Below are 27534 nucleotides of genomic sequence, written 5' to 3'. Positions count from 1 at the left end.
AGGAACATAGCTGAGTGGGAATTGTAGGCATGGTGGAGGATGCTCAGGAGAACTGATCACAAGGGTCCTTAGATTGAATCTAAAAAACCCTGTGCTTACCTAGTTAGACACCAACACATCTACCCAATGGAGACACACGGGCCCCTGACTTTAGTGTCTTCATACATTAAAACCCCCAACACTACTGTAGATATACACCTACTCTATTGACAAAGATGAGGAAACCATGGCAACGGAAGAAGGCAATAGCAGAGAAAATACTAAACAGTACATGGCTCTCCTTTGTTAGTGTAGGCAGCCAGACAGGAGCTCTGAGCCCTTGAATTGCCCATTGAAAGCGCTAATGTGGTCATAACCTGGTAGTAATGTGACTGTGCCACAGACAAAAAAAAGAAAATTTATAAAGGCACCATTGAACTAGGGTTTGATGAGTCATATTTTGCCTAGTGCTTTGACACTTTGAAAAAAACATGAAATTAAAGGGTAAATTATTAGGACAAAGCAGGTAGCTGGCACGGTTTAAAGATAATCCCAAATCAAAGCTCCTATGTAATAGAACAAGCAGGCTATTGAAAAGACTTCCGCAATTTATTTTGACAGGATCTCATGTTCTAAGGAGAGGGCCATGATTTCCCTGTTAGCAATAAGAAAACACCTGAAAGTGCATTGCCATGAGAGCAAGTATAACTAATAGAATATTAACTCATTATGCCTGGGTGTTAAATCTCCTAAATACTGAGTGTGAGAAAGGAAGTAAAAATCCACTCAAGTGAGAAACTATGACTTAATGCAAGGAGAAAACCATCTCATTTCTGCTCTTCACATAGATTTACATAGCAATGGACAGTTTATAATGCATTGTTTCGGTTCCCTAGCTGCTAAAACAAATACCATATAATGGGTTGGCTTAATAACAGGAATTTATTGGCTCACAGTTTCAGAGGCTAGAAGGCTTGCTTCCTCCTGGGGTCAGTATCCTCTGGTTGGCCAGAGGTGTTTGGGGTTTCTGGCTTTTCTGTCACTTGGCAATACACTTGGCAGCATCTTCCTCTTTCTCTTCCTTGTCTATTGACTTCCAGCTTCTGGCTGCTCCACATGTTTCTCTTTCTCTCTGAATTTCATTCTGCTTATAAAGGACTCTAATAATCTGACTAAAAATCCAACCTGACTCAGGCCCCCTTAATGGAAGCGGCATTTTCAAGAGATCCTACACCTTACAGGACCAGGGGTTGGGGCCTGAATATGCCTTTTGTAGGGAACATGATTTAAACAAATGTACATGTTTTATTGAACTTGACAGTTTTGAGTATTGTGATGTTAAAAAGAATGAGTTTTTAAAAAATTCTTCCCCTTCCCTCTCCCCTACTCAACTGTTTTTGCTGTCTGTGTCCATTCTTCTGTGTGATCTTCTACATCTATTTCTCTTTTTTGTCCTTCTCTTCTCGTCTTTCTCCTCTAGGATTCGCTGGGATTTGGTCCTGGGGACCTCTGATGTGGAGAGAGGTTCCCTGTCAATTGTGCCACCTCAGTTCCTGATCTCTGCTGAGATTCACCTTGACTCTCCCCTTCATCTCTCTTTTGTTGTGTCATCATCTTGCTGTGTGACTCACTTGTGTGGGCAGTCAGCTTGCCACACAGGCACTCACTCGCCACTTGGGCACTCAGCTCACCATGCAGGCACCCACATAGGCACTCGGCTTACCGCGTGGGCACTCGGCTTGCTGTGTGGGCACTTGGTTTGCCATGTAGGCATGCTTTCCCTTCTTCTTTTTCACCAGGAGGTCCCAGGGATCAGACCCAGGTCCTCCCATATAGTAGGAGGAGGCCTTATCACTTGAGCCACATCTGCTTCCCAAGAATGGGTATTTACCCACTCAGCTAACATGGAGGTGAAGAAGGTCAACCACTACACCATGGAGCCAAGAGTGCCTACAACTGAAAGCAGGAGGATTGCATCCAGCATCCATGTGGAATCTAGGCCCCCTCTTGATATAGATGTGGAGTGGACATGGCCATTCTAGGGTCCACAGGATGGAGGAATAGAGAATGGATTAGAGTAGACTTACTAATATTCTATTCATGAACTATTGTGATTAGTAATTGAAGAAAATGTAGCATTGGTGTGGAGAAAGTGGCCATGGCACCTACTGGGGGTAGGGAGTGGGAGGAAGAGATGTGATGTGGGGGCATTTTTGGGACTTGGAGTTGTCCTGGGTGGTGCTGCAGGGACAGTTACCAGACATTGTATGTCCTCCTGTGGCCCACTGGGTAGACTGTAGGAGAGTGTGGGCTATGGTGTGGCCCATTGACCATAAGGTGCAGTGGTGCTCAGAGATGTATTCACCAAATGCAATGAATGTCTCAAGATGATGGAGGAGGTTATTGTTATGGGGGGAGGAATGGGGTGAGGGGGGTGGGGGGTATATGGGGACCTCATATTTTTTTAATGTAACATTAAAAAAATAACTAAAGAGAAAAAAAAAAAGAATGGGTATTTATACCCCCACTTGTAGATGAAGAAACTGGCCTCAGTTCAAAAACTTACAGAACAACTGCTTCATCTCCTTTTCTTGCTTTAAATCTAAGTACATCCCATCATGTTATGATTGCTTCAAACTGTGAATACAATGGGAATAAGCAGATACCACTGACAGTCTGCCCAAGTCACATCCAGGCTGTCACAAGGTAGGCTCCCTGTTTGTTGTGTTTTTTTTTTTTGGGGGGGGGGCAGGTATTATCCTAACAAGGGGAGATGCAGGGAGTGGTAATCCTAGGGTTTGTGGTTTGTGGCATGTATATTGATGACTATATAAAAACTGACAAATGTTGAACACCTACTGGCACTGTTTCAAGAACTTTTCATGTATTAGGTCATTTAATCCTTGCCATAATCTATAGAATTGGCTTTATCTCCATTTTACAGATGAGGACACTAAGTGTCAGATATGAAGTAACTTCAAGGTCACACAGTAAGTTCAAATCTGCCTGGGTCCATATGTCACTAATATTGTCAATGCCATTTCAATGAGTCTGAATGAAAATTAGAAGAAATACGGTGGAGAAGGAGCACAAACTCAGTGTCAGGAGACCTGAGTTCCAATCCCACCGATGCTACCGATTAGCTGTGTATCTAGATCTTTCTTTCCTTTATCTACAAAACTAAGGTTTTATGCTACAAAGTCTCTACAGTTCCTAAAATATCTAATGACGTATATTCTGTTAAAGACTCTGCCTTGGGAAGCAGTTGTGGCTCAACTGATTCAGCATCCACCTACCATACAGGAGGTCCGGGGTTCAGTACCCAGGGCCTCCTGCCTGTGTGGTGAGTTGGCCCATGTGCAGTGCTGCCACATGCAAGGAGCGCCGTGCCATGCAGTGGTGTCCCCCTACATAGGGATGCCCCATGCTCAAGGAGTGCACCCCACAAGGAGAGCTGCCCCGTGTGAAAAAAGCGCAGCTGCCCAGGCCCAGGAATGGTGCCACACACACAGAGAGCTGATGCAGCAAGATGACACAACAACAAAAAAGCTACACAGTTTTCCCAGTGCTTCATGACTAGAGTGCCAGCAGACACAGAAGAACACACAGTGAATCGACACAGAGAGCAGACAATGGTGGGCAGGGGGAGGGGAGAGAAATAAATAAATCTTTAAAAAAAAAATACTCTGCCTTATTAGGCCCTCAGGCATCTTTGTTTCATAAACTGAGGTCTGAGGATAACCTATGGGTTTCTGAAAATCTGAAAGGCTACACTAATTGCCTCAGAAAAACTAAATTTATAAGAACTATTTTATCTAATCCTTGAGTTTTGCCAAGCTCCAACAAAAGTTAGTAACTAACATTCACATGCTGCTCCACAGAGCTTGCATTGACTTTGCTATCCAGTGTCCCCTGACCCCTCAGAGCCAGCCGAGAGGTGGATGGGAGACTGTGGCTCACTGCAGCAAGGGAGAGAGTCATGACCATTCAAATTGCTTTGCTTTTGGCAGCTTAAAATTCACTTTCATAAACCACCCGGGTTCATTTCATCTTCATAGCACCTTGCTAGCACTCTCATATTATAGATGGAGAAATTGAGGCCTAGAAAGTGATATACCTTTGTCTAAACTCTAAACCCTTGTAAGTAAAGACCTGAGCCCCAAACTCACATTTTTTACTCTAAATCTCAATGTATTTCCATTATCTCTTGTTTGAGGAGCATAGTGTAGTTGACAGATACATATAGTGAGTGGTACGTTTGATTCTTGGTTCCACCTTTTACCACCTTTGTGATTTTGGGCGAGTCAGTGCGGCTCTAGGAATCTCATCTGTGAAATGGTTAATAATACTTAACCTTGAAAGATTATTGAAAGAACCTAGTAAGGGTCCTGGCACAAGATGGTATTCAAAATCCTTATAATTTCCACTTCTTGTTTGAAAACTATTTTCTTTTGCTTCCAATTAGTTTATAGTTTAGTCATTAAGACCAATTACTATGCAAATGAAGAAACAATACTTTATTTGTTTTAATTAAACCCATATTATTTTATTAAAATTAACTTCAATTACAGCCTTCACTTTTACATATTTTGAGTGGCAAACCTGTAGCACCTAATCTTTAACACATTATACAGAGTTTTCCATGAATTTTGTATTAATTTTGAAAGTGTATGCTTCCAAAAATTTTAATCACAATCATAGGAAATTTTTTTAAGCAAATTAACCATTATTCTAAAATGATACACAAATAAAGGCATTATCATTAACAAACATTTAAGGCTAATCTCTATTTTATTCTCTAATGAAATTAGGTTTCGATAATTTAATGTTATTGGTTTGAACATATACATTAAGAAAATTACCAATTAAATCGAAGAACATCTTTTAAAAGGAACATGAAGTATAAAGAGCCAATACTTTAAAGGTTTCCTCAGAAAAAAATTTTCTTGTCAGTGAAGAGCAAAAAGAGGATAAATTAGAAAATTGAAAATTTATCAGTTTAATACATAAGAAAAATCTGAGGTGCCTGAACTAAGGCTTTCATACTATTTAATCCTTTTTATTCTTTTAGCCTCTAAATCTCATTTTCTGTCTTTTAACTCATTTTATTTTATTTATTTTTTTAACTCATTTTAAAAAGTGAACTCACAAATGATATAATGTTTTAGTCAGTCTGCTCCCTTAGGCATTAAGTTCAGAAATGTAAGCTCCAATGGAAACATAAGCCTTGGGAAATCATATTATTCAGCATATACAATTGTGTCCATGGTGAAGCATTTACCATTCTAAATTTTTAGTGTAATAATAAAAGGCTGGTGCCCGAACAAAATAAAGAAGGCTCAGAGCTAGATTTTTCATTTTACTTACTGCTGTACATGTGTTTAAAAATCAAAATTTTTGACTGCCATCATTATTTTTCAGGTCCAGAAGTTGGGTGCCCTGTGGATTATCACAAATCCGGTGTTGGGGAAGGGAGGCAAAGTGTCATTTACTGACTGATTATGTGTATAAGGCTCTTCGTTGAACCACATTTAATCCTCAATGACCCTGCAGAGGAGTGTGAAGAGCTGCCCTAAGGTATCTGATGTCATCATCTTTCTACCTCCCAGGATTTCTTTATGCTCTTGTCAGGATTTTTGGTAGACTGAAGAAAACAGGATGGTTTGTCAGGAAGCTCAAAATCTTGTCAAATGAGATAATCTTCTCTTAGAGAAAAAAATAGGAATATAGTTGTCAAAGGAATTCTCTAGCTGAAACAAGGCAGAAAGGCATAGGGGGCTATGGGTGACTTGGAGTCAGGAGACCAGGGTCCATCACTGTATCCTAGGGGCACATTGTGTAAATTCTGAACTTTTCCTGTGACTCAGTTTCTTTCATATTAAAGGAAAGATTTGGAGTCATAAATTTCTTTTTTTTTTTTTATTTAATTTTTTTATTTTTTATTGAGTTAGTAATAATATTACATTAAAAATATATATGTGAGGTCCCATTCAACCCCACCCCTCCACCCCCCCTCTCCCCCCCCCCCAACAACACTCGTTCCCATCATCATGACACATCCATTGGATTTGGTAAGTACATCTTTGGGCACCTCTGCACCTCATATACATTGGTTCACATCATGGCCCATACTCTCCTCTATTCCATCAAGTGGGCCCTGTGAGGATTTACAATGTCCGGTGATTACCTCTGAAGCACCATCCAGGGCAGCTCCATGTCCCGAAGACGCCTCCACCTCTCATCTCTTCCTGCCTTTCCCCATACCCTTTGTCCATTATGTCCACTTTTCCCAATCCAATGCCACCTCTTCTATGTGGACATTGGATTGGTTGTGTCCATTGCACCTCTATGTCAAGAGGAGGCTCAGATTCCACCTGGATGCTGGATGCAATCCTCCCATTTTCAGTTGTATTCACTCTAGGCTCCATTGTGTGGTGGTTGTCCTTCTTCAACTCCATCTTAGCTGAGTGTGGTAAGTCCAATAAATCAGATTGTAGGTGCTGGAGTCTGTTGAGGCTCAGGATCTGGCTATCACATTGTCAGTCCAGAGATTCAAATCCCCTAAATATATCTTAAACCCCAACATTAACTGCACCTCCAGCACATTAGCATGAAAGTCTTATGAAGGGAGATCCCATCTGAGTCCAGATTCATCACACATAAACACCATTTCCAAAGAGGGGCCATCTGCCCTGGTAGTTAACCCCATCGGCCATGACCATAACTCCCATGGGTCTCTTTAGCCCTCAAAGGAACCAATATCTGGGGGTTGTATCTGCTTTATCTGTCTCTCTGATGGAGTCATAAATTTCCAAATTCCCATCCAGCTCAAGGATTTTATAGTTTAGAGTGAATCTTCTTATCTGACTCTCGTTATGGTAAAACATTTAAGGCTTAAGAACAATCTATTAAATACCCTAGGTTTTTAAGAGCTCGGTTTTGGTTATATATAAGGATGGGTTGGACAAGAAGTTAAAATTTTGAGAGATTGGAGACTGGAACCCTCATTTATCCTCTCCTCAGTCAAGGAAGTTGACTGTTTGCCGAAGTATCTTTTCCAGCCTGATGATACACTTTGCATCCATATTATGACCAGATTCCTGGGTCCCAATGGGTCCCAATGGATCCCAATGGGTACATATTAGAGCAGAACAGGTGATCCTAAAGCAGTTGTCATCACCTAGGTTTAAGCTAAGTTCCTCTTGCCAAGTGACTAACGTGTGGTGCAGATAGTTATGGCTACTAGTATGCAGACGAAGGAATAACCACTCAAGAGTAGCAATATTGGAGAAGGTTATAAGGAGGAGACTGGAAGACTGGACCTTCTTTAAAGGTTAGGTAGAACCCAGTTAGGTAGAGAAGAGTTGGGTCTAGGAAGACAGAATGAGGTAAAGAAAATCATGTATCTGGGAAAAAATGAGTGAGCCAGTTTAGCAAGGGCATCTCAGATACACAGGTATTTTGAATCAAAACCAGAATCTCCTGAGCATGTAAACTATAATCCATGCTATGTAATAGTGCTCCAAAATGTATTCATCAAATGCAACGAATGTTTCACACTGATGAAAGAGGTTGTTGGTGTTGGAGGAGTGGGGGTGGGGTGGAGAGTGGGGTATATGGGAACCTCTTATATTTTTTAATGTAATATTTTGTGTGATATGTGTATCTTTAAAAAAAAAACAAACTAAAACAAATAAAAACAGAATCTCTAGGCACTGAAGAAAAGCATAGTTATATAGTTGAATCACAGTAAGTCAGACAGGCCAGAACTTTCAATTCTATCAAGTTTATCTTTATTTGTAATACCCTGACAATGAGGGTATAACCAAATCGCTATAAACCTGCTTTTTCCCATCAGTGATATCACAGAGACCACTTTAGGGGTTGTAAGTTTGTTATTTTCATAGGAATTTGTTTGCCTATAACCAGTTCTCTAGCATTATGGCCTCTACAAAAAAATTGAATTGAAAGTTGTATGTGGAATTTGGGTCTTGGATTTCATTTGACATTGGCTGCCTCCATTGATTCATCACAAGAAAGCCCTGTCCACCTTTGAACTCTATGAGCTCAAAGTTCAGCTCATTCTGTTTAGTGGTTTGTGTGGGGCTATTTTCAAATATAGAAGTCCTTTATAATGCCCCTGAATATATGACATATCACTGGGGTCATATTTTTTACCAACTGAGGATGATGATTTTACATGATGACAGAAGCTAAATATAGCTCTAATAGCTGCTCTGTAGATAAGGCCAAGTACTACATCAGCCCTACATCCTCTCAATGTGCTCATACATACCAAACAAAAACAATGTGCATATAAAACAATATTTTACAAGCAATTTCAATATCACAAGAGTGAGATACCTATAAAAATGCTGTAAATACTTGAATAATATTATGTAAGCATTAAGACCTTTAGTTTGAAGTCTTTATTAATGTTAACATTCTTATTTTTACCATAACTTAATTTCTTTTAATTCCAGAACAATTAATATTCATGAACAACCTATGAATTTGCAAATTTTTGTAACTAAAGAGATAGTCTGACATTTTCCCTCCACTGGCATGTTTAAAAATCAAGATTTGTCATTCATAACTTTTGGGGTACTTTTTTCCTTCTTACATTTATTTCCATCATCATGTAAAATGCTAAAGTAATTTTTAAAAAATATATACTTAAAATTAAAGAAAATATACTTAGATTACATAAATGTTACATAAAAAAGGTAGGGGATTCCCATATGCCCCACTCCCTACCTCTCCCACATTTTCCCATCTTAACATCCTTCATTAGTGTGGTACATTTGTTACAACTGATTAACACATATCAGAGCATTGCCACTAAGTATGAATTATAGTTTACATTATAGTTTAAACCCTGTCCCACACATTTTGTAAGTAATGACAAGATATATAATGGCCTGTATCTGTCAGTGCAATGTCATTCAGGACAATTTCAATGTCCTGAAAATGACCCCATATTACACCTATTTTTCCCTCTCCTTCCCCTCAGAACCTCTAGTGGCCACTGCCTTCACATCAATGATAAAAGTTCTTCCATTACTAGAATCACAATAAGTCTGTAGTAGAATAACAGTAAGGCTATTCTAGTCCACCATTCATTCCCTAATTCTGAGGATTCTGGGATGGTGATGCCCACTCTGCCTTTAATTGAGAAGGGGGTTAGATCCTATGGGGAAGATGGATGGGACTATCTTGCTTACAGTTATTAAACTCTCTCAGTTCCTTGGGATGGTTGTTGTCCATCATCATCTCCTTGTTAGTTGTCCTGGGTGTGTCCAATGAACTGGAGAGTAGGTATTGCAAGTCTGTTGAAATTCAGAACCCAGCTGGCACATGGACAGCCCAAAGATTTAAGTCTCTTGGACATAAACGTATCAACTCTAGTACTAACTATAGATTCAAATAGAAGGAGCAGAAGAGCCATGTATAGGGAAATCACAACTGAGTCCAACTCTGTCACACTGGGGACATAAATTCCAAAGTAGGGCCTGCTAGTAGGGCACCAAACTCCTGAGCTGTCTGCCCTGCCAATAGTGTCTAGATGTCTCCAGAGTCCTCAGGAGTCCTGCTACTTAAGGCAATATTTATTGTGGCAGTCAATGGGATCCTGATGAGATCTGCATAAGGGTAACCTCTGGAATGAACCCCCGACTCACTTTGAAGTCTCTTAGCCATATAAACTCATTTGTCTTTACCTTTTCTCCCTTCTGGTCAAGGTCTTTTTCCAGTTGTATTCCTAGGTGGTGCTTGGTAATAATCCCTCAGTGCCAGGGAGGATCATCCCCAGGAGTCATGTCCCATGCTAGGGTGAGGGGTGGGAAAGCTAATGCATTTATATGCTGAGTTTGGCTTAGAGAGAGGCCACATTTGAGCAACAAGGAGGCTCTCAGGTGGTCACTCTTAGGCAACCTATAATACTAGGCTAAGTTTCAAATTTAAAAGAAAAGGTTCATAAGTATAGTCATTGTTATCAAGGGCCCATCAATAGTTCATCCTCCTTCACTAGTTACCACCCCTGTACTTGGGGGATTCTTGCTATCCCATTACAGAATGTGGCAGAACTCCCCAGGATGGGATTCTTTCCATTATTGTGTAGATCTCCACCCACTGTGACAATGCCCCATAAACACTTAAATTCATTCATATGTCTTATAGTTATCCCATGACTCATGCATCCCCTATCACTGACGCCCTGCATTAATGATCCTCCCCTGCCACAGTTGTAACCCTTCTGTGATCCAAAACTTCAAAAATGAAACCAAGAAAATGACTGAATAAAATTCATAGGAAAATGAAATAATCAGTCTTAAAAATAACAAAATACAAAAATTTAAAAAATTTTGAAATAATAAAAAAATTAAAATAAATTTGACATTATTTCTTTCATCATTGTAAAATCTGTTGTCTTGTACATGCAGGGATATTTTCTTCCATTTACTCCCCTAGTGTCTTATTGTTTTCATTTTATCTTTAAAGAAAATTTCAGTTATAGAAAAGCCACATGCAGAATACAGGGGATTCCCATATACCCAATATCCTCCTCCTTTTTCCCTTTCCCCTATTAATAAAATTTTACATGCGGATGGTACATTCGTTACAATTAATGTACAAATATTGAAACATTGCTACTAACCATGGTCAATGATTTACACTATGGTTTACGTTGTGGAGCATATACTTTTATAAATTTTGACAAAATTTAACATGGCCTGTATTCATCATTCCAAGATCATATAGAATAATTCCAATGCCCCCAAAATGCCCCATACTCCATCTATTCTACTCCTCCCTCCACCTTCCCCTCAGGATCCACCAAGCTTCACTCCTTGGAGGACAAGATTCATTGTTACTTGCAAAGACATTGAGGACTTGTCATACTGGCCTGTCCTCCCCTATTAGGCTCTGCCTATGCTCTCAAGAATCCCATCCCTCAATTCAAGAACATAGCAGGACTCCCCAAGATGGAAGTTCACTACCTTCCTGTTCATTCTGTGGGTCTCCTCCACTGATACAATGCATAAAGTAGTATCTTAGAATTGGAGAATTGCTCTTTTGAACCAAAATTCTTCAGTTATTTAAAGAATCATAAAATCTTCCGTCCGTCTCTCCCTCCCTCCCTTCCATCTCAGCAGGAATATAAGAACAAAATTTAGCATGTGTAACTATTTTAGCAAGTAAGGTAGGGGAACTAGAGACAAATTATCTCAAAATCTATGGCTTTAAGGAATGCAGAGTCTAACAGCATTAGAATGAAATAGATAATTGTGTAGGCCACCTATCAGCAAAGTAAGCCTGTCCATTGAGATTAAAATTCTAATTGGTAGCCTTAAGTCCTTCCTAATCATTCCAATTTGTTTATTTATTTATTTTTAGGGAGGGAGGAGAAGGTAGTAGGAGAGTGGTAGTAGGAGAGTGGAATATTTATGTATATTCCTCTTTATCACCTCTCCCAGCATCTTGCTGTTCCAAGTACTCTGTTCCTGTCTGCACCACCTTACCCAAGCTGTGGGACACAACCCCTTTACCACATTTCCTCCTGAAAATATTCACACAAGATGTGTTTATGTGGTGGACCTCACTTAAAGTTTGAGATGATGGCGTAATGGGTTGAGTGGTGTCCCCCAAAATTATATGTCCAAGTCTTAACACCTAGAATCTTGGAATGTGCCCTTATTTGGACAAAGGGTCTTTGCAGATGTAATTAGGTTCAAGGTCTTGAGGTGAAATTCCCTCGATTATCTAGGTGGGCCCTAAATCCAATCATGAGAGACAGAAGAGGAGAAGACACAGGATAGAGGGAAGGCCGGGTGGAGATGGAGGCAGAGATTGGAGTTATGGAGTCAGAAGCCAAGGAATACTGACCACCACTGGAAGCAGGAATAGTCAAGGAAAAGATTCTCCCTCTAAAGCCTCTGGAAGGTGCAAGCCCTGCCAACACCTTGAGTTAGGATTTTTAAGCTACAAAGTTTGTGGTGATTTGTTATGGCATCCCTAGAAAACTAACACAGAGGGATTTCACATGCCCATTACTTGCCAGTTCCTTTACATATACTCTATTTCTCCATTTTTCAATTCCCCACCCTATTAACATAGAAGAGACAAGTTTAATAGGATTGTAGAAAGTGGGGCATGAAATGAAGTATAAAGGATGAATAGGGGCTGGCCAGATTGTGGGACACTTTGTGAGGGAGCCTTCTCCTCATATTACCACACAGACTCCTCCATCTCCCTGCTCCAGGTTCTCCTAACCATGGACTCCACAGTGTGTCCACTCAGCCTGAACCACCTACTCTCACCTCATACTTCACTGTTACTGAAGAACTGCACGGACTCTGAAATGTTTTCTTCTTCCTCTCACCATTTCAGTTCTTGTAAACAGACAGGAGCCCTATAAAGAGCCACTGATATTGAATTATGCCTCTTATTTTATTTTTTTATTTTTTGTCTAAATAAAATTGTATTGAAGTATATCATTCATACATGAATATACATAAGCAATAAGTATATAGAAAAGTAGCGAATTTGCAAAACAGATGCATACCATTACACAAATCCCCCCATGTATCACCCCACCACCATCTTTTATTGTGAAACATTTGTTACTATAAAAGAGCATCATCATTTGTCATGTAATTATCTCTCTCAATCTCTCTCTATCTATCTATTTTCTGAACTCAAAGGTTTTTTTTGACCTAGCAAAATAGCAAAAATGAAAGAGTTTGATAAATAATGTGTTGTTGGGGAATTGGAGAAATAACTATTTCTGCTGGTTAGAATATATGTGCATTTTACATTCTGATAGATATTGCTTAGAATGCAGGTGTGACTGTTTTCAACATTAAATTTTATCCCTTTAAAATTGCAACACAGTCCAACGTAGAGCCACCTTAACATGGGACTAATAATACTTATATGCTCTCATCAATGGATGACTGTTTCTTTACTCTCAACCCTAAGCCATGGCCCTAAAAATTAAATAATAGCCATATTCTGTACCAGGGACAGGTGTCAGTGGCTATGGGAAAATTCACTCCAAAAAGAAAAATAAATATTTTGGAATATATAGTTCTGTCACTATTAAGCACTGTATTATTTTGTTGAGCAACAGTCAATAGGTATGCATTCACTTTTTCTTAGCAATAGTGGAGGTAAATTCAAGTTAAGGAAAAAAAGAGTCTCTGTTCCACAGGAATTAACCTTCTGAAAGAAACTTGCTTTCTTAATCTTTCTATAGGTCAAGATAAATAGAATTGCAAAGTCCAAGGAAGAAAAGAGAAAAAAATGAGGACTGGCTAGTTTGCATTATCATCTCTTCTGAAGTATTCATACTATAAGGACTATCTAAGAATGAAAAGATAATGGAAACACTCATATTACTTTCTAAGTTTATTTTAGCCTACAGATCAAACTTTTTATAGAATTATGAAATGCTAGGTACTTCATTAGTAGTTATCTTTTTACATAATACTGTTTACCCTAAAAGTGGAAACACTTCTCAGGAGTGAAATGACCAAACTGAATACAAAGGTCTTAGATAGGTACATACTTTAATGTATTATTTGAAGTTGTTTGTAATTGCAAATTGTGGTAGATTTTCTTTAAGGATGGCCACCTTCAATTCCTTCTTTCTCTGTACCTTTATGCCATTCACACTTCAATAGGTAAAGACTAATTCCTTTACCATTGAAACTGGACTGGCCTCAAGTTCTTTCTTGATCAATAGAATGAGGTAGAAATAACATTATGGCACTTTCAAGACTAGATCATAAGAAGGCATAGGAGACTGCCTCAGTTGCACTCCAAGCCAGCAGCTGACCAGGTGATTATCTGTCTTGGCCATCCAGCCCATTTGAGCATTCCAATAACTCCTGCCCCAGCCACCATAGAGTTTCATCTACATGAGACCCAGTGCAAGAACCACCCAACTCAGCTTAGTTAAACTACAGAACCATGAGAGATAATAGTAAATTGTTGTTTTTAAGCTGTTAATTTGGGCATGGTATATAACATAGCAATACATAACTGGAACAGAAATAAATGTATTTTGAATAATTCCTTTTTATCCTTCTCTTTTTCAATCTTCAACTTTTTGAGTAACACTTTTGGATGAGGCACTATGCTATAGTTCGGGGATACAAACATGAATGAGATGTAAAATGTATGGCCTAATATGTTTGCTGAAGGAATTTAATGCCGAGTGTGTGTGTGTGGGGGGAGGCAACAGAAAAATGAACAGAAGAATATTATATGGTATGATGAGTGCTATGATAAAAGTGTGCACAGAGCCCCCAATGTAATTACAAAGGGCCTTAAAAGAGGAAGAGGGTGATAGAAGAGGAGAATCAGAAGGAAGAAAGGCACAAAGAGATGAAATGTTGCTGGAGAAAGAAGCCATGAGTTAATGAATGTGGGTGGCCTCTAGAAGATGGAAAAGGCAAGGAAACAGATTCAACCCTAGATCCCCAGGAAGGAATGCAGCCCAGCTGACACCTTGATTTTTAGCCCAGTGAGACCTATATCAGACTCCTAAGCTATAGAACTATAAGATAAATTTGCACTTTTTTTAGAACAACGGCAGAGTGGGCATAGGGTATGTTGGATAACACAGCCTGGGAAAATAAACAGGCTTCTTGGAAGGTGGTGAACAAAGTAAGACTTAAAGATTGAACAGGGGATCACAAGGTATTTCTGTAGAGGGAATTACCTGATCATTAGCATGGAGAGATGATGGCTTGGGAAACCTTCTGGAAATTGCAAAAGGCATGGAGTGTGAAGAGTAAGTGTCTAGGAATGTGGCTGGAGAGGTTAGCAGAGGGTACATAAAAGGTCCTTGTGTACTGTTGAAAGAGTTTGGATTTTATTTTTCAAGGTTAAATTCCAACCATGTTTATCCATTTTAAAATTTTATCTTATCCAACCATTAAAGAATAGCCATACTCCTCTAATGAGTGTATTGAAGGATTTTAAGGACTGGCAGAGAGTCACATTATTGATTTGTAATTCAAGATGATGATATAAGAAATAGAAAGGAAAAGGAAATATTATGAGTAAAGAGACCACTTAGAAGGCTATTACAGTAGTTTAGGTGTAATAGTAGGAGAAGGTTGGAGAGAGGGGATATATTTAAGATATGTTAAGCAGGTAGAACTTGGGGGCTGACTGTAGTAAGACACAGGAGAAGGAGGAATTCAGGATGAATTCAAGGTTTCTACCTTGGGCAAATGAGTAGATGAGAGGGGCCAAGTATGGAACTTTGAAGAATAGCAGTATTTAAGGTAAGAGTAGAAGTTTGTAATGGTGATTGATAGGAACAACCATAAATGTAAGATGAAATCAAGTGAAAAGCCAAGGATAAGAGACTTACAAGAAGAAAAGTGGGGATTCTTGCATAAAATGCTACAAAAGAGGACACATACAATGAGGAAGACATTAATGATCTTGGTCAGATCAGTTTCAGTAAAATTATTAAATATGAGGGAAAAGAGAGGTTCTGGTAGATTGAAGACAGAATCAGAGGTAAGGAAGTAGAGTTAATTAATATAGACTAATCCTCTGTGAAAGATGAAAAAGGATTTTCCTTTTAGGTCTTTTTAAGATGGTAGAGGTTTGAGTGTATTTATATACCCAAAGGAAGAAAAGGTTGAGAAAGGAGAGAGGAAGGGAGGAAGGGTAATTTGGAGAACAGGTGGAAGACAGACATTGGAGGGCATTTTTCTCTATGGATAAGGGTGGAAATAAGACAAGCATGCAAAAGTTTGTAAAGGCATGAGTGCAGGGGACTGGAGCAGGCAGGAAACGTCATTTTCCTCTTTGAAGTAGCTGAGAAATGGGGTTGTCCAAGAATGATGGAGGATGTGGTGGAGAGGGGCCTTCTAAAAGAATGGTGAGGATCTCAAATAGCTATTGTAGGGTAATAGGTAATATTGTAGGGTAATGTGGACTCAAGATTCAGAGAAGTCCTGGTAGGTGGATCTCATGGCTAGGTTAAGATTTAAAAGAATGAATTTGTATTATTTATATTGTCCCTAATTTGCAGAAGAGTATGACCTTTTTTTTTTTTTTTTTTTTTTTTTTTTAGCAGTCTGCAACTCAGGTACGGCAGAGAAGGTGAGTAATTGAAGGTTATAAATGTTCTGGGCAGTTCCAATGTAATCACAAATCAACATAGGATTTGAGAATATTGGCCTAAGAGTGGTTGGAGTGATAGATCATAGGGTCTGTATTAGTTAGCCAAAGGGGTGATGATGCAAAATATCAGAAATTGGTTGGTTTTTATAAAGGGTATTTATTTGGGGTAGGAGCTTACAGTTACCAGGCCATAAAGCATAAGTTATTTCCCTCACCAAAGTCTATTTCCACGTGTTGGAGCAAGATGGCTGCTGATGTCTGCGAGGGTTCAGGCTTTCTGGGTTCCTCTGGGCTCAGTTCCTCTATTTACTCCACAAGGTCAGCTGTAGACTATGAGGCTCTCTAGGCTTTGCCTCTCTTCACAAGGTCAGCTGTAGACTATAAGGTGAATGGCTCTGTTTCTCTTCCTGGGGCTCCAGCTTCAGCATCAAGCTCCAACATCAAAACTCCAACATTAAAAGCCCTCACTTCTGTTCTTTGCCATGCCTTTTATCTGTGAGTCCCCACCCACCAAGGTGTGGGGACTCAACACCCTAATCATAATTCAATCGTACCCAGGTACAGATCAGATTACAAGCATAATCCAATATCTATTTTTGGAATTCATAACCATATCAAACTGCTACAGTGTCTAAGCAAGAGGACTCACTGAAGTATAGGAGTGAATATTAAAATGAGAAAGCTGGAAGGATCAGAGGTTGTGGTTAGAGAGGAGCTACACAGATTGCGGATAGATAGGCTTTGCTTAGGGACCTGAAAGAAACACAGGGTGATGTAGGACTTATAGAAAGAAATGGTGAGATATCGATAAATGTGATGATATTTTTGCACTAGTAGTTTGGTAGACTCCATTGATGAGACAGGTGGAAGATGATTTGACTGTATCCATGAGGCTACATGAGTTTCATAGCAAGAAAGAGATTTTTAAAAATGATTTAAAAAAGGGGGGATGATTAACTATGAGGCAAGGAGCAGGGGTTTCTGAGTTATTAAGGAGCAGTAGGAGTTCTCCAGGCAGATGAAGAAGGTGATGGAAGGTGTGCCAGACAAAATCAAAAGCATCTGCCAATCTTCAGAGGCATTTATGATCTTTCTGAGCACAATATCCTCAGAGGGTATATCCTATTTCCTAATTTTCCTTTTTTCTCCAAGCCATGATCATTCTAGAAATGAAACTTTCCTATGGAATTAAAATAACCCAATGTCTTCTGGATACCTAAGCAAGTTCAGTTTAAATCTTGCCTCAGTTTACCAGTTTTACAGTCTGGATCACCCTATTCCACATCATTCCCAGAGGAAAATGGGCAAAAAGTAAAATATATAACTCTATAGTGCACTTACATATCTTTGAAGAAGCATCATTTTTATGACTTAACAAAAATCATCATTTTAGAATCCATGGTTTCTCCATGACCCATTTTTCCTTCTATTCTTGGGGAAGCAGTGTGACTTTAGAATGATGATGACTTTCAAAGCCAGGAAGATTTTGTTGGACTCTTGATAATAAAATATACTATCTGCGTGACATTTAGCAACTTAACCTTTATGAAAGACCTTTTATATATATAAGGTTCCTGGTTCAATTCCTGGTTAAGAGAAGGGATCCAGACAGTGATCAATAAATCACCTAGCTGGAACCTTAAGACAGGGAATGTATAGACTGAGATTTTTATTTTATTTTACATGTTGTTTTTTATTGGTTCTTTCTTTTTCCTTTATTTTATTCATTAAAACTAGGTACTTTGCCTGTGGAGGGCAGGTTGCTGGGTTATTGATAAGCACTGGCAGCCCGAGCATCTCCCTAGGGGCCAAAGAGGGAAGGCTGTTGTTTTTTGTTGTTGTTGTTTTGTTTCTTGTTTGTTGTCTTTTCCCTTTCCTTTTTTTCTTCTACTTATCTTTTCTACCTACATTATTTTTTTCTTTCCTTCATTTTTCCATCTTCTGTCTTCTGTTGCTTTTTTCGTTCCAACTCTTCTTTTTTTTGGTCTTCATTTTTTCCCACTCTCTTTTTCTTCTCATTTTTCTAGTCTTTTAATTCATTCTATTTTTTCTCTATTTTTTTCTTATTTAGTTTTTTCTATTCCAACTTTTTTATTCTTATTCATTTGTATTTTTTATGGTTTTTTACTCATATTTTTTATTTATTTTCCTAGCTCCTGTAAGGTTCCTATTCTACCTTTCAAAAATTATTATTATTACTATTTTTCTTTTCTTATCTCTTTCCTTTTCTCTGGTCCCAATATTTTTTTTTTCAAGGGAACACACATGACTTCAAGGATACAGAAGAAGAAGAACCAAGTGTCAAAAAGGAAACTTACACAAAACAACAACAAAGTAAAATCCCATAGTAAAAGAGAAGCTAATCAACAGAATAAATCCATCAAGATAAAAAGTTTACCAGACAGCAACAAAAAATTACAAACCATACCAAGAAACAGGAAGACATAGCCCAGTCTAACAAATTAAAAAACAGGAGGAGGTGCAGAATGTGGAACAACTAATCAAAGATGTCCAAACAAATATCATGAATCAACTTAATGAAGTGAAGGAAGAGATAAAGGATATTAAGAAGACACTAGGGAACATACTGAAGAAATTATAAACATGCATAAAAAGATAATGGATATGATGGTGACGAATGGCACAATCTAAGAAATAAGAATACACTACAAGCACAAAACTAAGTGGAAGTGAAATCATGTCAATAAGGAGTATGGTACATAATACATGCTCTACAAGTTTCCTCTACCTGGCGCTCTCTCTGAACTGCCCTTGCTTCTCCTAGCTCTGTTCTCCTATGCCAAGTTCATTCATGCACTTGGCTGCTAATCTTTTATTTCTGTTAATCCTTTGACTCTTCAATACTCCTTTTCCTACATTTCTCAACCTCATGTAAATACATGATAGTTCCCCGAAAGTACTTCTATTTCTTTGAATATTGACTTCCAACAGTCTAGTTCAGAAAGAGGTAAGAAAAAAGATAGAGGAATTTTTTTTTATTCTGGTTTGTTTTAAGAATGGAACCCTGGAGACAAGAGTAGAAAGTGATGATAGGAATGGAAACAAAGAGAACAAATGAAAGAACATACAGAGGGCACCTTAATAATAAAACTACGAGCAGTGAAGTTCCCTCCAATACTTTGCTGACTTTGAATGATATCTTTGTGCTCTTATCACCTTTATGAAACTAAATGCACTTTGAATAGGAAGAGGAAAATCTTTTAATGAGTAAATACATTTCTCCAATGGTTTGTCACATATTCTTTATATTTTTCCATCAAAGTGTAACCCATATTTTAAGTTTTTCTCCTGTAACATCTGCAGCCAAGAAAAACAAATTCTCCATTTCCCTAGGTATGCTTCCTGAATAGAATAGCACATTGTATTTATGTGAATGGGCCCTCCCTGAAGTTGTCCAACACAATTGTCCCAAGAATCGGGGGACCTGGGCATTGAAAAACCCAGGACTCTGCAATCCTGGGAGCTGCCTACGCCTTCCCCTATTCCTGTTAATGGTTACACTGCAGGATTATGCAAATTTTAATGCAACTATTAACAACTATAGAAAAAATAAATTAGCAATATAAGTAATAAAATAAGCAACTCATAAAAGATAAAATATAAAAGGACAAAAAACCTATGAGAGGATGTTTGGTCTTTCTAGTAATGAAAATGCCGGTTAAAACAACAAGCATGTTTCATTTAGATGTATTTGCAACTGATAGCATAAAATATAACTACTTTTGCTGTGAATGTAAGGCGAGTCTGTTAGAGAATAGATCTAAATGGCAATGGTGGTAATTACGGAGTGATACAAATGTGGATGGTTTTCCTTGTGTTGTTTTTTTAGTTGTTGTTTGTTTGGGGTGCTATTAACTATAGTTCATGACCTAACTTAGGGGTCACTGTGTTCTGCAGTTCCAGAGATTTAAAAAAATTTTTATTCTAGCAATATGTTTGCAACCTAAAATTTCTCCTTATTAACACCATTTAAATATATAATTCAATGTTAATTATGTTCTCCCAGAACCATTTGTTGAAGAAACTACTCTTTGGCAATTGAGTGGACTTGGGGGCCTTGTCAAAATCAGTTGGTTATAGATGTGTGAGTCTATTTCTGAACTCTCAATTTGATTCATTGGTCTATATATGTATTCTTGTACTGGTATCATGCTGTTTTAACTACTGTAGTTTTGTAATATGCTTTATAGTCAGGAAGTATGAGTCTTTTATCTTTGTTCTTCTTTCTCAAGGTAATTTTGACTATTTGGGGCCCCTTAACCTTCCAAATAAATTTGACAATTGGTTTTTCCATTTCTGAAAAGTAGGTTGTTGGAATTTTTATTGGAATTATGTTGAATCTATAAATCATTTTGGATAGAACTCACATCTTAATATATTAAGTATTCTAATCCATGAGCTTGTGACATTCTTCCATTTGTTTAGATCTTTTATTTCTGTTAGCAAAGTTTTGTAGTTTTCTGTGTACAAGCGCTTTACATCCTTGGTTAACTTTATTCCTAAATATTTGATTCTTTTATTTGTTATTTTAAATGGAATTTTTCTTGATTTCTTTTTCAGGTTGCTCATTAGTAGTATATAGAAACAGTACGGATTTTTCATGTTTATCTTTTCCCCACCACTTTGCTGAATTCATTTATTAACTCCAGTTGCTTTGTTGTAGATTTTTTAGGACTTTCTATATATAAGATCATATAGTCTGCAAATAGGGAAACTTTTACTTCTTCCTTGCCAATTTGGATTCCTTTCATTTCTTTTCCCTCCCTACCTACTCTGACTAGAACTTCCAGCACAATGTTGAGTAACAGTGTGACAGTGGGCATCCTTGTCTTGTTCTAGATCTTAGATGGAAAGCTTTCAGTCTTTCATCATTGTCTATGACAGTAGTTGGGTTTTTGATACATGCCCTTTATCATGATGAGGAAGTTCCTTCTATTCCTATATTTCTAAATAATTTTATCAGGAAAATGTGCTGGATTTTGTCAAAAGCCTTTTCTTCATAAGTTGAGATAATCATGTGGGTTTTTTTTCCCCTTCATTCTGTTAATGTGGTTGTATTATATTAATTGTCTTTCTTATGTTGAACCAACTTTGCACACTAGGGATAAATCCTGCTTGATCACTGTGTATAATTCTTTTGATATGTTGTTGGATTTGGCTTGCTAGTATTTTGTTGAGGATTTTTGCATCTATATTTGTAAGAGATAATGGTCTTTAGTTTTATTTTCTTGTGGTATCTTTATCTGGCTGTTGTACAAGGGTGATGTTGGCCTCATCGAATGAATGAAGGAGTGTTCCTTCTTCTTCATTTTTTTGAAGAGTTTGAGCAGAATTGGAGTTGTCTTCTTGAAATATTGATTAAAACCCCCCTGTGAAGCTATCTGGTCCCTGCCTTTTCTTTGTTGATTACTGACTCTGTCTCTTTACTGGTAATTGGTTTGTTGAAATCTTCTATTTCTTCTTGAGTCAGTGTAAGTAGTTTGTGTGTTCCTAAGAATTTGTCCATTTTATCTAGGCTATCTCATTTATTTGTGTACAGTTGTTCATAATTTCCTCTTATGATTCTTTTTTTATTTCTGTGGGGTCAGTATAATGTCTCCCTTTTTATTTACGATTTTTTTCCTTTGTATCTTTTTTTTTTTCTTTGTCAATCTAGCAAAATTTTTGTCAATTTTATTGTTCTTTTCAAAGGACCAACTTTCGGTTTTGGTAATTCTATCATTTCTAAAATTCTCTATTTCATTTATTTCTTCTCTAATCTTTGTTATTTTTTTCTTTCTGCTTGCTCTGGGTTTAGCTTGCTGTTCTATTTTTAGTTCCTCCAGGTGTGAAGCTTGATTTTAGATCTTTCTTCTTTTTTAATGTAAGCATGTAGGGCTGTAAATTTCCCACTCAGCACTGCCTTCACTGCATCCCATAGGTTTTGATATATTGTGTTCTCATTTTCATTCATCTCAAGATATTATTGATTTCCCTTGCAATTTCTTCTTTGACACAATAATTTTTAGAAACTATGGTATTTAACTTCCATATGCTTATAGATTTTTCAGTTCTATGCCTGTTATTGATTGCCAGCTTAATTTCTTTATAGTTAAAGAAGATAACTTGTATGAGTTCAATATTTTTTAATTTATTGAGACTTCTTTTGTGACTTAATATATGATCTATCCTGTAAAGTGATCCATGTGCACTTGAGAATAATGCATATTCCGTTGTTAGGTGAAATGTTCTATATATGTCTCTTAGGTCTAGTTGGTTTAGAGTGTCATTCAAGTCTTGTATTTCATTATTGCTATTCTAACTAAATGTTCTATGCATTATTGAAAGCGGTGTATTAAAGTCACCTACTGTTTATTTAGAGCCATCCTTACTCCCTTCAAATCTGTCAGTATTTATTTAATACATTTTGGGGCTCTGCTGCTAGGTGCATATGTATTTATAATTACATTTTTTTGTTGAATTGACCCAATTATAAATGCATAATACATAATGAATGTCTTTGTCCCTTGTAACTGTTTTTGACTTAATATCTATTTTATCTGATATTATTATGGCTATCCCAGCTCTCTTTTGGTTACTACTGTTGTATATTTTTTCCATCCTTTAACTTTCAACCTATTTGTACCTATGAATTTAAGATGAGTCTCTTGCAGATAGCATATAGTTGGCTCATATTTTTGTATCTATTTTGCCAGTCTCTGCTTTTAGCCTGAAGTGTTTAATCCATTTATATTTAAAGACACTACTGATAATGCAGGACTTTTTTACTATTTAGTCTCTGTAAGTCTTATAAATTTTTCATCCTACAATTCTTTTTTAATGCATACTTTTATATTTACTTGATTTTTTGGTATGTGTTATAAAATATTGCATGCCTTCTCTTTTTTATTTGGATATATTTTCCATTTATTTTTGTTTTGGTTACAACAGGTTAAAATTTAACATCCTAAATATATAACAATCATATTTGGTCTTACAATAACTTAACTTCAATAGCTTAGACATATGCTTTTCCTATACCTCTCAGTAACCCTACTTTTTTGTACTTTTTTACCATTTACTTCTATGTACATTGTATGTCTGAAACCACAGATATATCATTACTTTTTTAAAAAAATTAACATTTTAGAACCTGTAGGAAATAAGAAGTGAAGTTACATACCATACAATATGCTACAGTAATCCTGGCTTTTATAATGACCTTTTAGCTTTGCTCCTAGAGCAGGTGTAGTGATGATGAACTCCCTCAGCTTTTGCTTATCTCGTTATGTCTTAATCTCTCTCAGTTTTGAAAATCCTACTGGATATAAAATTCTTGGCTAGCAGTTGTTTTCTTCCAGCATTTTAAATATTTCAGCCACTCCTTGCTTCCATGGTTTCTGATAAGAAATTGGTGCTCAATCTAATTTGGGCTCCATTGTTGATAATGCATTGCTTTTCTCTTGCAGCTTTCATAACTCTCTCTTGATTCTTTACATTTGTTAATGTAATTAATATATGATGAGGTATACTTTTCTTCATATTTATCCTTTTTGGTGTTCTCTGGCCTTCTCGGATGTGCATATTACTTTTGTAAGTACAGGAAGTTCTCTGTCATTACTTATTTTAATATTCCTTTTGCTCCTTTCTCTCCTTCTTCTCCTTCTCCATCTACCATAATGTGTGTTTTGGTATGCTTGATGGTGTCCCAGGTATCTTAGGCTATTTTCACTTTTTAAATTTCTTTTTTCTTACTGGTCCTTAGCCTGACTCATTGCAAGTGCCCTGTCTTTGAGTTCCCTGATTCTTTCTTCTGCCAGCTACAATTTGCTCTTGAAACTCTCCTGGAAATTTTTAATTTCTGTTATTGTGGCCTTCAACTCTAGTAGCTCTGTTTCATTCCTATTTAAAAAATCTGTCTTTACTAAGATTCTCATATTGTTCATTTATTGTTTCTGGATATCCTTTAATTCTTTCTCTGGTGTTTTCTTGCATCTCCTTGAACATATTTAAGATGATTCATTTGAACTTTTTGTTTGGTATGTCCACATTCTGGTCTTCTTCATTGGTGTTCCCTGGATTTTTTTCCTCTTCCTTTGGATGGGCCACCATTTCCTGTTTCTTTGTTTGTCTTGTAGTCCTATGCTGCACACTACACATTTAAAAATATTATTTAATATTTTAAAACATTAAAATGTTAACTCTGGGATTTAATCCCTGAGATGTTTGTTTCTTGATTTTGTAACCAGCTATGATAACACAGAATTTTTTTGTACTTCAGTCCTCCTATCAGGAAGGTCTGCTCAAGGGCAATACAATATTCAATGTCCTCCCTTTCTGGGCCTGTGTCTTGTACTGAGCTTGTGCTTGTTAGTTGTTTTGGTGTTTCCCTATTTACAGGGATTTGAATGTCCTCTCTGTTTCCCAGGAGACAGATCTCCCTCTCCTGCATGTTTAAAGCAGGCACCCTTATACCCTGTACTGCCTACCTCTAAACTTTCTTATCCTCCTCTTATTATCGCAAGCTCCTTTTCCCTGGAGAACAAATTCTGGTGTGCCAGAGAGGAGTTTCCAAGATGGTCTTTCCCAGCTGAAACAGGGCCAGGGATCTGTGAAGGGGTTGCAGCATGGTTCCAAAGTGCCCTTAGGAGGGGATCAGGAAGGGTACCAAGAGCTTCATCCATGGCTTCTCAAGGGCAAGCTTTCTTGGCTTGCCAGCAAATACAACCCCCCCAATCAACTTTTTCTGGAGCTCTGAGGAAGCACAATGTTTCCAAGTCTCTTCTGTTGCCTCCTTGGCCTGGGACAGGTTGAAACAATGGCCATCCTCTGAGCCATGCCCTCAGCAATCCAAAGTTGCTGATCAAAAGCTGTGATCAGAGATCATTCATGCCCACTCCTGCTCTTGGGGAAGAGAATTTTTATGTCCCTTTCTCCCACCAATGAGCTAGCCAGAGGCTAGACCCCACAGTGGCCAGCTGCAATAATGGGGAATGGGGGCTAGTAATTGTCTCTTGGAGAGAGCAATTTACTGTTCATTATGGTGATTTATCAGCCTCTTCCTCTTGCTCTTTCCTGGAGCCTGTACAGTGTTCTTCTGGCCTCAGGAATTTCAAAACAGTTGTTTTGGACCACATTTTTTCTGGTGGAAGGACTGAATCCTGGAGTTCTCTATTTTGCAATCTTCCCACAATCCCTGTTCTCATGCTTTTAAAATACATGTCTGAATGTCTTTCCACCTGCTGTCCAACAAATACACTCCCATAATAATCACATGTCAAATTTGAATAATAAAAATGGGAATAATCTAATTTAATTTGTGTTTTAAACTTTAAATAAAAATGTTAAATATAAAGAAGGAGAGAATATAATTATAACTCCCAAGAAACCATCCTCAAATTTGATAGTTAAACAATATTTTTATCTTCCTTTCTTCCTCCAATCCTTCCTTCTCTCTTCTCTCCTTCCTTCCTCCCTCCCTCCCTCACTCTCTTCCTTCCTTCCTCTTTTTCTTTCTTCCTTTATTCCCTCCCCTCCCCTTTCTCCTCCCTTCCCTTCCTTTCCTCCCCTTCCCTGTCTTCTTCATTACATTATTTAAAAATGAATCCCTGTCATCTTTTCATCTTAACCCTAAACATTTCCAAATTTCTTTTATAAAAGATAGTTTCTTACATAACTATAATTCTACTAGCATGCCTAATAAGATTTTAGAAAATCATTAATATCTAATTCCAAGCCTACATTAGCAGTTACCCAATTTTCTCAAGAAATGCTCTTTAAATTCCATTTATTTGAATCAGTTTCCAAATGAAGTTCACTCATTGTACTTGATTACAATCTTTTAAGTATCTTTTAATTTCAATCATACTCTTCTTCTCCCTTCTCTTCTTTTCCTGGTCCTTGACTTGTTGGAGAAGCTGGGTTAATTGTTCTGTAGGTTGTTCCACAATCCAGATTTGTCTATTTTTCTTCTTCTGCCCTGTAAACTAAATGCTAGAGCATTCATTTGCCCAGACTGTTGTCAATGACAGATATAATACCATAAAGAACTGGGGCTTTGTGGAGAAAGAACTAAGTCCAGCTCCAGGGCTAGAAATAAGCAAGATCAGCCAAATAAACCTTGTAGTACCAGAAAACAATAAAACTATCAAAGATAATATGATTGTAAGGAGAGCTGCCCAGTGTGAAAAAAGTGCAGCCTGCCCAGGAGTGGCACCGCACACATGGAGAGTTGACGCAGCAAGATGACGCAACAGAAAGAGACCCAGATTCCTGGTGCCGCTGACAAGAATAGAAGTGAACACAGAAGAACACACAGTGAATGGACACAGAGAGCAGACAACTGGGGCAGGGGAGGGAGGAAGGGGAGAAAAAGAAATAAAAATAAATCTTTAAAAAAAAAAAAAATCCCCCAAGAACTAGCTTCCACTGGTACAATTTAAGCATCAAAAACAACAGTGACTGCAATTGATTGACTCATATTGAGAATATTTTGAAAATACATAAGTCCAACTTCTGGGAAGATGAAGGATTAGAGAGACACAAGGCTGGCTCACTTCTCTCCCAGAAAAATAGCTAGAGGACAGACAGCAGAAATGACCTGTGAAAAATGTTCTAGCGCTTAAAACATCAGGGGAATGATGGATACCACCCAGAAGAGAAAGGGACAAAGAATAAGAAGCAGAATCTTGACAGGAAAAGTGTGAGTGAAAGCTGCAGCTACAGGTGCCAATCCCCTCACCATTGGAGCAGATAGCTTTGAGTCCTATGATGTCTGGCCAGTGGCTACAGACAGAGGGGGCCACATGGGTCCACTTTATAAGGAAAGGGGTGAGAGAGGGATGCAGTGTAAGGTTGATTCAGCTTTTGGTCAACAAATTTGGTGTGCTGTGTCCCACAAGCCCTTCCATGCCAGGTGCAGTCATGCCATTGTTTGCCCTGGGAGTTGTCAGGGGATTAAAGAGATTCAACTTTCACAAACACCCTCCTTATTGATCAAGACTGGTTGTTGAGGATGCAGAAGGAAGTGGAATTATTTCTTACCTGGGAAAAGTGTAGAGGCTGCCAGTAAAAGTTGGAGAACAGCCTCTGCAAAATTTGATTTGTGAGGCTCTGAATAGCCCTAAGGAAGAATCCTCTGTCATGTTGTTTCATTCAGGGTTAAAGTGAACACATTCCTACCAGGGTTTGAGCTGAGAGGTCTACTGAGGTATGCCATCTGTTGACAGATCAGCAGGAAGTGCATGCAAAGAAAATAAAAGTAAATGAAAGAGGCTTTTTGGGGGAGCCTCTATAGCCTTTCTCCCTAAGGCCCTTGGAGGTGGATCTGCAACCCATTACTGGGTCCATGGTCTGAATTGGACAATTACACAGGGGCAATCCTAAAGAGCTAGAACAAGTTCA

This window comes from Dasypus novemcinctus, chromosome 13 (genome assembly GCF_030445035.2).
Source record: "Dasypus novemcinctus isolate mDasNov1 chromosome 13, mDasNov1.1.hap2, whole genome shotgun sequence".
Classification (NCBI taxonomy): Eukaryota; Metazoa; Chordata; class Mammalia; order Cingulata; family Dasypodidae; genus Dasypus; species Dasypus novemcinctus.
This window is presented reverse-complemented; position numbering follows the sequence as displayed.